Source organism: Plecotus auritus (assembly GCF_963455305.1).
Source record: "Plecotus auritus genome assembly, chromosome: 10".
Classification (NCBI taxonomy): domain Eukaryota; kingdom Metazoa; phylum Chordata; class Mammalia; order Chiroptera; family Vespertilionidae; genus Plecotus; species Plecotus auritus.
The window spans coordinates 15015314-15028302 of NC_137785.1; positions in this window are offsets into that span (position 1 = coordinate 15015314).

Below are 12989 nucleotides of genomic sequence, written 5' to 3' on the forward strand. Positions count from 1 at the left end.
GGCTCCCCGGTCCAGGGAGAGTGCCTTTCCTTTGCTCTTTGACTTTAAGCTGCCAGTCCAAAATAGCCAGAGTTTCAGTTAGAAACAGCTCTGCATACTGCAAAGCGCTTCTGTGGCAGTGGCTTGGGTATTAGACCCCTTGTCTTCCCGCCAGTCCCCTTTGTGGCAGAGCAGCGACCAGGCCTCTCCCAAGGTAGTGCACTGCAAGGGGATCTCAGCCCCTCCTCTTCCAGCAGCAACAGGTACTGAGCCCTTTCAGTACATTTGCAAACAGGGAGCTTTCACTAGCTCTATCTGCTGCTTTACAGATCCCGGGCCTGCTGTTCTATTCCTGGGGCTGCAGGAAGGCCAGTAGCAGTCACTGGCTCTGGTTTAACTGCTGCAGCCAGCAAGCCAAAGGCCTAAGTCTTGTATTGCTTGTTGTAAAACACTCATTACTCACTGGGCAGCAGCGGGGTAGCTCTAGTGTCAGGTATATGTCTGCTGTCCCCCGCTTTTCTCACTGCTGCGGCTTCTTCTAGGGCCACTGCAGGCAGCTCGGGCATCCAGCCCCCCTTCTTTCACCTGGCTCTCGGGGGCTGAGTCTGCCTAGCAACCAGTTTTAAGTCACCAGGGCAGCTGCGGACTTCAGCTCCGTTTCTCCTCCGCTTGGCTCCTGGGAATTTAGTTTTTTAATGTATTAATTATGCTTGCAGAAAACTTGCGACCTTGAATCTACTGAAGTTCTGATAAGACACCTGGACCAGACCCCTACGCCACCAGAGCGGTCTGTAGCCAGTAAAAATCAACAAAAACCTATCTCTCCCTGCTTCATAATTAACTGCTGACCCCCTACCCCCCTTTTTCCGCATTAACAATTTACTCTGTCCTGAAACAAGGCAAATGGTCTGAGATCCTGTATATTTAGGCTTTTTACATTTAAGGATACTTTTTTCTTTCTGTAACTGTTGTTTTCCCTCATAGATTTTTCCTTTTTACCTTAAGCCCCTAGAGCAGGGGTGGGCAAACTTTTTGACTCGAGGGCCACAATGGGTTCTTAAACTGGACCGGAGGGCCGGAACAAAAGCATGGATGGAGTGTTTGTGTGAACTAATAAAAATTCAAAGTAAAGGAGCGGAGGGGAGACCAAGAGAACCGGATAGAACAGCCGGCCCGCAGGCCGTAGTTTGCCCACGGCTGCCCTAGAGGATCTTAAATCCTCCTCCTTTACCATTCTTGATTTCTCCGACCATCCCCTCCCCACCCCTTCCCGTCCCCAGTCCAGTCGCTTGTCTCTCTTTCCAATTGTGAGTCAGAGGAAGACAATTCCTACAGAGGGGAGAAATAGAAACAGTGGGAGTTTCAGAGAAAACTACAGACTACCGCTGTAGCTAGCAGTCCTCCCTTTCGAAGACTGAGGTCCAACCTGTGGGGAAAAATGACTCTTAGCCTGGAAAGATAGGGAGGAGGAAGATAAGGGTGTGTAGGGAGATTTCTTGCGAACTGAAAGCCTGGATGGCCTCCTGAAAGAAATGATTTTTAATCCAGTTACAGATGCTATTAGAATCAGGATGAGAGAGGAAGGGAAACCCAGGTTATGTCCTCTATGAGGATCCTAATAACTGAAAACAGCAAGTCAAACAAATGTTGGACTATGATGTCACAGGCAGGGACAGGGCCTGTAAATCTCTCCACCCTGCGGAGCTGTAAGCCCTGCCCCTGGAAGTCTCCAACCACCAAAAGAGGTAAGAAAGCCATAAATAAAAGTTCTTTGCTCTTTGAAATATCATAAATTTATACCTTTAAATTAACCCTAGGACTTTAAAATTTCAATTTAATACAGCAAATTCACAAATCAGAGCAAACTGATACCCTTACTTATATAAACAGAGAGAAAAAAAATTTTTATTAGTTAAATGGGCTGATTCCCTCCTACTGTGATAGAGAGCAAACATCTCTGAGAAAAATAACTCAGCAGCGCTGCTTAAGACGTTTGCAGACCATCACAGCAGGTCCGCCCTATCTTTAACAAATTAAACAATAGAAAGAGATAACAAATACTCTCCTGTGTATAGCCAGAAGGCACAAAGTGGCCTCTGCTTCACACAGACCAGTTAATGAGCAGATAATTATGACAAGACAGACAAACATCCATACTCACACTCTCTCAGTAGACTAGCCCAGACTGGAGCTGAGCAGATAAACGAAACAATGCCCAACTCCCCAGACGGGAATGGGGGCACTCCCGGCACCCGTGCCCCAGAACAGAATTCTCGACCATCGACCACCGTCTTGGTGAGAACCTACCGGAGGAGCTAAGACTGTGTCCAGTCCCCCTTCTCTGTAGTAAATTGGCTAGTCCCCCACAAACAAACAGCAGAGTGAACTCATAATTCCTATATTCACCTCCAGAGTCCCACATTTATATACTAGCTAGTCCGAGTTTTTTACTTCTACCAGATATTTGCTCAGAGTTTAAACAGTCCACCTGATTCCTGATTAATTTGCCTGAGGAAGCCACATGGCTTCCAGGGAGGTGATCAAGCTCCCCCTTCCACTCACTGGGATATGGGGAAGTTGGCCATTCTTGCTCACAAAATTTCTGTAAATCAAAAGCGTTAACGGAGGCTCCGTAATCATCCGCTCGCCGCTTGAATTCCTGAAAATTTTTCAAAAGACATTGCAGGGGAGTACAGACAGAAGCACATGAAGCAGACTGACCCATTCTAATGCTAGAGACAATTAGACCAGAACAACAAAGACAAAGACAACCGACTGAGGACCGCCGGGCACCGTCGTGCGCCGGGATCTGGTCTCGGAAGTAGCGCTGCGTCCAGCCTTCCAGAGACCCCAGGGGCGCCCACAGAACAGAACCAGAACCAGAAATAAGTTTCTTACCGGTAAGAACCAGGTCCAGGTGGCTCCAATCAGAGTCAATCAGGAAATTTAGCAGGCGGGGTCTCCGACCTCTACCAGTCCCGGGGCTGAGGAACGTCTCTCAGAGATCTCCCCCTGGGATGAGAGTCCGGGGACCCCGGTGGGCTCCGGTCACAGGACCAGGCAAAGGCTGGTGATCTCGCTGGGGCCTCCAAATGTTGTAGAGCGAACGCGAGTAAAGACCACTGGAGTCCAGACCAAATTAAAATTTAGGGAGCCTTTATTGCCGGCCGGCGACTGTCCCCTCTCCACTCAGGGAGATCAGAGAGCAGCCCCGACCCTTTGTGTCCGACCGTATTTAAACCCATTCACTACAGTTTTTTTTGCAGAGCAAACAGTCTAAAACAATTTAAAACAAAGCAGTTTTCCTTAATTAAAGAGCCAGCCCTATGTGTGCTTAGTGGTTATCTCGCTGCTGGCCTTGAAAACAACACAGTTCTATCCAATTAAAAAAATGCACCTGGCATGGCATTGAGAGTATGGGCATCTCTAGTCTCTGGCCTACAAGGTCAGACAGCTAAGTTTATCTTCCTCATTATTCAAGCAGGCTAGAAAGCAAAGTTATTTTTTAGAATAAGAGTTCGTCTAAAAAACAGCAGAGAATTCCAAACAGTAGTTTTACAAAATAGGCGTTAGCCTTCTCACTAGGAGGAAGCATGCTCAAAAATTCCCACTCTCCAACAGGAACCGGGTGGAGGGGAGTTATGAGGGGGAAAAAGAGGAACAACTGTAATAATCTGAATAAAGATTTATTTTAAAACAAGAGAAAGATTAGTGGCCCTTTATAACCCCACTCATTGGGGATCTTGACTGGCTTTTTTTTTTTCTTTTTTTCATCCTCACGTGAGGATATTTTTTCATTGATTTTTAAAAAAAATTATTTTTATTGATTTCAGAGAGGAAGGGAGAGGGAGAGGGATAGAAACATCAATGATGAGAGAGAATCATTGATCAGCTGCCTCCTGCACACCCCACACTGGGGACCAAGCCCACAACCAGGGCATGTGCCCTTGACTGGAATCGAACCTGGGACCCTTCAGTCCGCAAGCCAATGCTCTCTCTATCCACTGAGCCAAACCAGCCAGGGCTTGACTGGCTTTTAAGGAGTCACTACCCATGATGATACTGTAGTTAAGGCTTCCTGGGAAAAGTTCCCCACTGCGGAACCTGGTGGCCAGAACCTCTCCCTGTTGCTCCTGCAAATGGCCAGGAAATGCCACAGGTTGAGGCCTCAAAGGAGTGATCCTTGAGGCCTTTCCTCCAATGGGGATCTGGCTGAAGGTCACTCAGAAAGAAGGCGAGCGTTCTAAAGCATCTGCGGAATGTGTTATACAGGTTTTTCTCTTCTTCTTCTTCTTCTTTTTTTTTTTTTTTAAATACCTTTTATTGATTTTTTTTTTTTTTTTTACAGAGAGGAAGGGAGAGAGATAGAGAGTTAGAAACATCGACGAGAGAGAAACATCCATCAGCTGCCTCCTACACACTCCCCACTGGAGATGTGCCCGCAACCGAGGTACATGCCCTTGACCGGAATCGAACCTGGGACCCTTGAGTCCTCAGGCCGACGCTCTAGCCACTGAGCCAAACCGGTTAGGGCCCTCTTCTTCTTTTTTAAAAATCGATTTGAGAGAAAGGACAGAGGGAGAGCAAGAGAGAGCGATTTGTTGTTCCTCTTATCTATGCATTCATTAGTTGCTTCTTGTATGGGCCCTGACCAGGGATCAAACCCACAACCTTGGCATATCAGGATGACTCTCACCAATTGAACTACCTGGCCAGGGCTACAGGCTCTTCAAAGACCCGCTGCATCAAACCCAGAAGCCCCAGAACATAGAGATGTTTGCATTTGTGCGTCAGTGGTGTGGGAGAAAAAGGGCCACAGACTAACCCTGACAAGCCCAGGGTGGCCTGCGCGGTGGCCTTACAAACCCAGAGACCGGAGTAACCGCACAGGATGGTCTGAACATAAAAAAAGTCCCTAAAAGTGGGCCGTGGCGGGAAGTCATGCCCTAGGCCTGTAGCAATCTTGATCTTAACTGAGCCTGTCTGTGGTCTGTTGGCATCTAAGATAGCGTGCCTTCCAAATGCCAGAGCAAACTCCTTTTCCAGACCGGCAGGGCGCACCTGCTGCCCCAGGGCAGAGCCCACAGGACCCCTCATGGTCATCTTGTTCCCCCAAACACCATCTCTGTGTGCTGTAAATGTGAACTAACTCTCCTGGACCCAACAGTGTAAAGGATGTGTCTCCATTTTATTTTTATCCAATCCCAGAGTTTTCCCCCGCTTTGCTTTCTCCTGCCTCCCTAATTTAGCATCAGTGAATTTCACATAACCCTCCTTTTGTCTCCTCCTTTCTTTCTTTCTTTTTTTTTTTTTTAAATATATTTTATTGATATTTTACAGAGAGGAAGGGAGAGGGATAGAGAGCTAGAAACATCGATGAGAGAGAAACATCGATCAGCTGCCTCCTGCACACCCCCCACTGGGGATGTGCCCGCAACCAAGGTACATGCCCTTGACCAGAATCGAACCCGGGACCCCTCAGTCCGCAGGCCGATGCTCTATCCACTGAGCCAAACCGGTTTCGGCTTGTCTCCTCCTTTCTAATGTGTAAGATGAAAAACTGCCATTCTCCGGAGCATTTTTTCAATCTGCTGAGATTTTGCTTCCTGGCTATTGTCCTCAGGTTTGCTTTGTTAATGGTGGGGGCCAAGCCGTGTGGTTCTTGAGACTTGGTGCAGAAGTTTCACAACACGAGTCCAGGTGATGTTGAGGGGACGTTTATTAGACCCGGGGACGGTGACACGAGGAAGGGCCAAGGACCGAAGGAGCAACAGGAGAGCGCCTCGGTGGGTGGCTTTGGCTCACTGGGAAGTCAGAGAAAAGGGGGCCTTGAAAACAGGTCCAGGGGTACCAGGGCCAGCCTGACAGGTTGAACCGGGCTGAAGTAGGGAGGTGGGAATTGAGAAAAGAAAGAGAAACAGGAGAGCGGGATCGGGAGGACTACAGGTCATCGAGAGACTGCAGCAAGTTTATTAACTGCGTAATGCCTCTTATACACAAAACACTGAATAGGAGGTCTGTCAAGAGGAATGTATTCTTTGTTCCTCTTAATCTCTAAGGGAGAGACAGAGCAGAAGGACACATTCTCAGTACAGCAAATCTCAGTAAATAGTTACAGACTTCTTGGTAAGCTATGAAAGGTTGCTCTCATTCTACTGATAACCGCCATCCAAACAAGCCTGGGAAAACTGTGTGGGTAGGGGACCCAGCCTTGCTAGTCCCTTCAGGTGCAAGGACCGTGTCAGCTTACACCTGGTCTCCAACAGATCCCCCTTCTTTGTTTTTTAGGCGAAGTTCATGTAGTCCTATTTGCAGGGATCAGATGCTAGATCCAATGGTTCGGAAGCAGACTGGAAGTAAACAGAGAATAATGAGAGCAAGGATAACAACAATTAACAGAGACCAAATAAAAAACTGTAACCCATGAAAGGACATAAGGCTTTGAATTTCATTAAAAATATTCTGTGCTACTTCGCTAGGAGGCAACAGAGCGGAACCTGCATCATTAATAGCTTGAATCTCTCCATGTAATCTCCTGCTATCTAAAGTAAAGTTAGTCTGATCCCAAACTCCTAACAGGTGGTTGCAAACTCAATCCCAATGCCACATAGTACCATTATATATCTTAGGGGTGACACAAATCCAATCAAACTCAGCATGGCCAGAAACAAAGTCTCAGCAGTTCATTGTGCCCATGGGCGAACGACCATGGCTTCGGCCTCCGTTGTCAGCTTCTTCAACTGTCCCCAAGTTGGTGGAGATGTCCCCCGAGTCGTCCGTGATCTCCGTGGTGGCGGTGGCGGCTCGGGCGCTAGAGGACCGACCCGTAGCCTCTTGAATGGTGGAGTGAGTTCTTGTTCCACTTCGTCCTCCATCTTGACCTTGAAAGGGCCGGACATAGCGGCTGGGGATCCAACGGGGCTCAGAGTCCCCTTCAGGAAATACACAAACAGACCCCCGAGCCCATATCAGGACAGGGTTGGGGCCATGCCACTGTCCTGTAAGTAAGTCTTTCCACTGTACCCAAGGGTGGGATCTGGACAGGGAGGACCACTGTCGCTCCGCAGCGGTTTTGCCCTGAGCTTCACCATTTAAAAAATTAAGGGAATAAAGAGCTCTGTTAAGTACGTTAGCAGGGGTATCTACATACTCCCCCTTCCTTATTTTTTCAATTTGCCTTTTTAAAGTCTAATGAGCTCGCTCAACTATTCCCTGTCCTTGAGGATTGTATGGGATGCCTGTGTTACGCTGGATTCGAAAAGCAGCACAGAACTTCTGGAATGCCGTACCTGTGTAGGCTGGACCATTGTCAGTTTTAATGGTATGGGGGATGCCTAGGGAAGTAAAAGCTTGTAAACAGTGAGCAATAACATGTTTAGCGGCTTCTCCTGTACGAGGGGATGCAAAAATAAAACCAGAAAAAGTGTCAATAGAAACATGGACATAAGTTTGTTTCCCGAAAGATGGAATATGGGTCACATCCACCTGCCATAGTTGGCCTGGTTTGTAGCCTCGCGGATGGACTCCTTCTGTGGGAGGAATGAATGTGGTTAATGGGCATTGAGGACAGAGTTTAACCATTTGCCGAGCCTGTTCCTTTGTGATTCGAAACTGCTGGCGCAGGCCAGTGGCATTTTGATGATGGAGAGAATGTGAGGCTTTGGCTGCATCTAAAGGAGATAGTGCTAGATAGGCAGTTTTAGTAAGTTGATCAGCGTAGGTATTTCCTGCAGAGAGAGATCCAGGTAAATCTGTATGAGCCTGTATTTCCAAAGAAACAGGTGAGAACGTTTCCTGAGTAAAGCCTGAACCTGTAGTAAGAGAATAATCACTTTGGATCGGTCAGTGTCATGTAAATTAGCAGTTTCTAAGTGAATCGTAATATTTACAATATAACGAGAGTCTGAGTAAAGGTTAAAAGATTGAGTGGCAAGTTTGCCTAACGCTTGATGTACTGCTTCGAGCTCTACGCGTTGTGCTGAAGTGTGGTTAGTCTGAAAAACAAAGGGTTGATTATTGATAACTAGGGCAGCTGTGCCATTATTAGAACTATTAGTAAACACTAGAACTGCGTGAGGAATTGGTTGGGTCTTGACTACATTGGGGAAAATGAAGGAATGTTCTGTAAAAAATTGTATGAGTTTATTAGATGGGTAATGAGAGGCTACTGTACCGTGATAGCCTAGGAATGAAAGAGGCCATTTATTATCTCTATGAAATAGCCATTGCCTTTGGTGAGCCTTATAGGGTGCTACGATGGTATGGGGCTCCTGACCAAAAAGTTCCAGAGATCTGAGACGTCCTGCAAAAATCAGATCTGCTACTGCTTCTGAGTAAGGACACACTACCTTTTTCGGGGAGGAGTGCGGACGAATCCACTCCAAAGGCCCCTGTTGCTATAAGAGGCCAGTAGGATATGCTGGCGTAGCCAATACTAAATACAGCCATGGCTGTGAGTAATCAATATTTTGCACAAATTGTTTCTTTAAGGCAGCTTCTATGTGGCAGACAGCCTTGCAAGCTGCAGGAGTAAGCTGACGAGGGGAGAGCGGGTCGCTATCCTCACGAAGAATAATAAATAAAGGTTTAAGGTCATTAGTAGTTATGCCTAAAGTTGGCCTAATCTAGTTGACATCCCCTAAAAATTTTTTTTTAAAATATATTTTATTGATATTTTACAGAGAGGAAGGGAGAGGGATAGAGAGTTAGAAACATCGATGAGAGAAAAACATCGATCAGCTGCCTCCTGCACATCTCCTACTGGGGATGTGCCCGCAACCAAGGTACGTGCCCTTGACCGGAATCGAACCTGGGACCCTTCAGTCCGTAGGCCAACGCTCTATCCACTGAGCCAAACCGGTTTCGGCTCCCCTAAAAATTTTTGAAAATGATTTAAAGTCTCTAGCTTGTCTATCCTGAGTTGAATCTTTTGAGGACGAATTTTTCTTCCTTCTATGATATGTCCAAGATATAGGTAAGGGTCTCATCTTTAACTTTTTCAGGTGTAATAATCTAGATTTAGGAAGAGCCTGTTGTAAGTCGTTATACACTTGTTCTAATTGACATTCCGTATAGTGAGCTAAACGGATGTCGTCCATATAGTGTATGATATAAGCCTGCGGATGTTTCTCTCGAACTCTGCGAATTGCCTAACCAACTTTTGACACAGGGTAGGGCTATTAGCCATTCCCTGAGGCAATACCTTCTAATGATAGCGGCATATGGGTTCCTGACAATTAGTAGATGGGACACTGAATGCAAAGCATTTGCAATCAGAGGGGTCTAGAGGAATAGTGAAAAAACAATCCTTTAAATCTAGTACTAATAGCTTCATCCCATTAGGGATTGCTACAGAGGAAGGGAGACCAGGCTGTAAAGGTCCCATAATCTCCATAGTCTTGTTTATTGCCCTTAAATCTTGTAAAAGGCGCCAGTTTCCTGATTTCTTTTTTATGATAAAAATAGGAGTATTCCAAGGACTGGCAGTCTCTTCTGTATGTCCTAGCCGGAGTTGCTCCTGTACCAACTCATGAGCAGCTTGTTTTTTTCTTTGGAAAGGGGCCACTGCTCTACCCATACAGGGTCATCTGACTTCCAAGAAATCTTGTCAGCTGTGTGGATAACAGGAGAAACAATGACCCCCCGCCCCCTAAAAATTTCCCTGAGCTGGGGTGGTAACAAGGGCAACACCCAGGGCAGACAGAATGTCTCGTCCCCATAAATTCACAGGGATCCCTGGCAAGACATATGGCCGAAATAACCCAGAGTGACCTTCGTTGTCTTGCCACTTTAACATTTGTGAGCTCTGTAAAGGAGAGTTGGTCTGACCTATTCCTTGAAGTTGTGTTATAGCTTCTCTATCGGGCCACTGTTTAGGCCAGTGAGCTAGGCTTATGACAGAAATATCTGCTCCTTTACCTAAAATCCCTGTAAATCTTTTCCCTTGTATAAGTAAAGTTCTCTCAGGCCTTGCATGAGAAATAGCTTGTACCCAATATGCCTTGTCCGAGGAGCCAAAACCCCTGGCTCCCCGATACTCTGTGGGAAGTAAGTTGCCTGTGGCAGGAAGTGGGAGCAAAATCAATGGAGCAATTTTTATATCTGAGGTGATGGTGATGATATTTCTGGGGGCACAGGCCATAATTTTAATTTCCCCTTCATAATCCACATCCATTACTCCTGGAAAAACTTGTAATCCTTTCATAGTTAAGCTGCTTCTACCTAGTAGAAGGCCAAACATCCCTTTAGGTGTAGGTCCATACACCCCATAGGGATGGCCTGTGGTCCCAATTTTGGAGTTTACACATATCGCCTTGTGGATCCAAGGTCCAATCCGGCGCTTCCGGGGGTTGCTCGGAATAACTCTCGTATCCGTTTTGCTCCTTGGGGCAGGCTGGGTGTTGTGCAGCCAGCTGGCCTTGAGATGGCACAGGGACTGGAGGGTAAACTCCTGAATGAATTTTAAAAATTTTTCTACTTGCTTGTCATTAACCTTAGTTCCTTTACTGTTGAGCATAGACTTTAACATTTGCCCATAAAGGGCATTTTCCCTAGATTCTAACTGTCCCATGCTTTACTCCCGACTACCAAAAAATTGCTCCTCCCTTACCTTAACGCGTGCACTCTTTATCCGGAGGAGTTCCTCACCGTCTGCTTCCCAAGTCCTCAGGTCCCAGTTTGGGCGCCAATTGCCAGGGCCAGCCTGACAGGTTGAACCGGGCTGAGGTAGGGAGGTGGGAATTGAGAAAAGAAAGAAAGACAGGAGAGCTGGATCGGGAGGACTACAGGTCATCGAGAGACTGCAGCAAGTTTATTAACTGTGTATTGCCTTTTATACACAAAACACTGAATAGGAGGTCTGTCAAGAGGAATGTATTCTTTGTTCCTCTTAATCTCTAAGGGGGAGACAGAGCAGAAGGACACATTCTCAGTACAGCAAATCTCAGTAAATAGTTACAGACTTCTTGGTAAGCTATGAAAGGTTGCTGTCATTCTACTGATAACCGCCATCCAAACAAGCCTGGGAAAACTGTGTGGGTAGGGGACCCAGCCTTGCTAGTCCCTTCAGGTGCAAGGACCGTGTCAGCTTACACCCGGTCTCCAACAGATCCCCCTTCTTTGTTTTTTAGGCGAAGTTCATGTAGTCCTATTTGCAGGGATCAGATGCTAGATCCAATGGTTCGGAAGCAGACTGGAAGTAAACAGAGAATAATGACAGCAAGGATAACAACAACTAACAGAGACCAAATAAAAAACTGTAACCCATGAAAGGACATAAGGCTTTGAATTTCATTAAAAATATTCTGTGCCGCCAAAACCGGTTGGCTCAGTGGATAGAGCGTCGGCCTGTGGACTGAAAGGTCCCGGGTTCGATTCCGGTCAAGGGCATGTACCTTGGTTGCGGGCACATCCCCAGTAGGAGATGTGCAAGAGGCAGCTGATCGATGTTTCTCTCCCATCGATGTTTCTAGCTCTCTATCCCTCTCCCTTCCTCTCTGTAAAAAATCAATAAAATATATTCCAAAAAAAATATTCTGTGCTACTTCGCTAGGAGGCAACAGAGCGGAACCTGCATCATTAATAGCTTGAATCTCTCCATGTAATCTGCTGATATCTAAAGTAAAGTTAGTCTGATCCCAAACTCCTAACAGGTGGTTGCAAACTCGATCCCAATGCCACATAGTACCATTATATATCTTAGGGGTGACACAAATCCAATCAAACTCAGCATGGCAAGAAACAAAGTCTCAGCAGTTCGTTGTGCCCATGGGCGAACGACCATGGCTTCGGCCTCCGTTGTCAGCTTCTTCAACTGTCCCCAAGTTGGTGGAGATGTCCCCCGAGTCGTCCGTGATCTCCGTGGTGGCGGTGGCGGCTCGGGCGCTAGAGGACCGACCCGTAGCCTCTTGAATGGTGGAGTGAGTTCTTGTTCCACTTCGTCCTCCATCTTGACCTTGAAAGGGCCGGACATAGCGGCTGGGGATCCAACGGGGCTCAGAGTCCCCTTCAGGAAATACACAAACAGACCCCCGAGCCCATATCAGGACAGGGTTGGGGCCATGCCACTGTCCTGTAAGTAAGTCTTTCCACTGAACCCAAGGGTGGGATCTGGACAGGGAGGACCACTGTTGCTCCACAGGGGTTTTGCCCTGAGCTTCACCATTTAAAAAATTAAGGGAATAAAGAGCTCTGTTAAGTACGTTAGCAGGGGTATCTATATACTCCCCCTTTCTGATTCTTTCAATTTGCCTTTTTAAAGTCTGATGAGCTCGCTCAACTATTCCCTGTCCTTGAGGATTGTATGGGATGCCTGTGTTACGCTGGATTCGAAAAGCAGCACAAAACTTCTGGAATGCCGTACCTGTGTAGGCTGGACCATTGTCAGTTTTAATGGTATGGGGGATGCCTAGGGAAGTAAAAGCTCGTAAACAGTGAGCAATAACATGTTTAGCAGCTTCTCCTGTACGAGGGGATGCAAAAATAAAACCAGAAAAAGTGTCAATAGAAACATGGACATAAGTTTGTTTCCCGAAAGATGGAATATGGGTCACATCCATCTGCCATAGTTGGCCTGGTTTGTAGCCTCGCGGATGGACTCCTTCTGTGGGAGGAATGAATGTGGTTAATGGGCATTGAGGACAGAGTTTAACCATTTGCCGAGCCTGTTCCTTTGTGATTCGGAACTGCTGGCGCAGGCCAGTGGCATTTTGATGATGGAGAGAATGTGAGGCTTTGGCTGCATCTAAAGGAGATAATGCTAGATAGGCAGTTTTAGTAAGTTGATCAGCGTAACTATTTCCTGTGGAGAGAGATCCAGGTAAATCTGTATGAGCCTGTATTTCCAAAGAAACAGGGTGAGAACGTTTCCTGAGTAAAGCCTGAACCTGTAGTGAGAGAATAATCACTTTGGATCGGTCAGTGTCATGTAAATTAGCAGTTTCTAAGTGAATCGTAATATTTACAATATAACGAGAGTCTGAGTAAAGGTTAAAAGATTGAGTGGCAAGTTT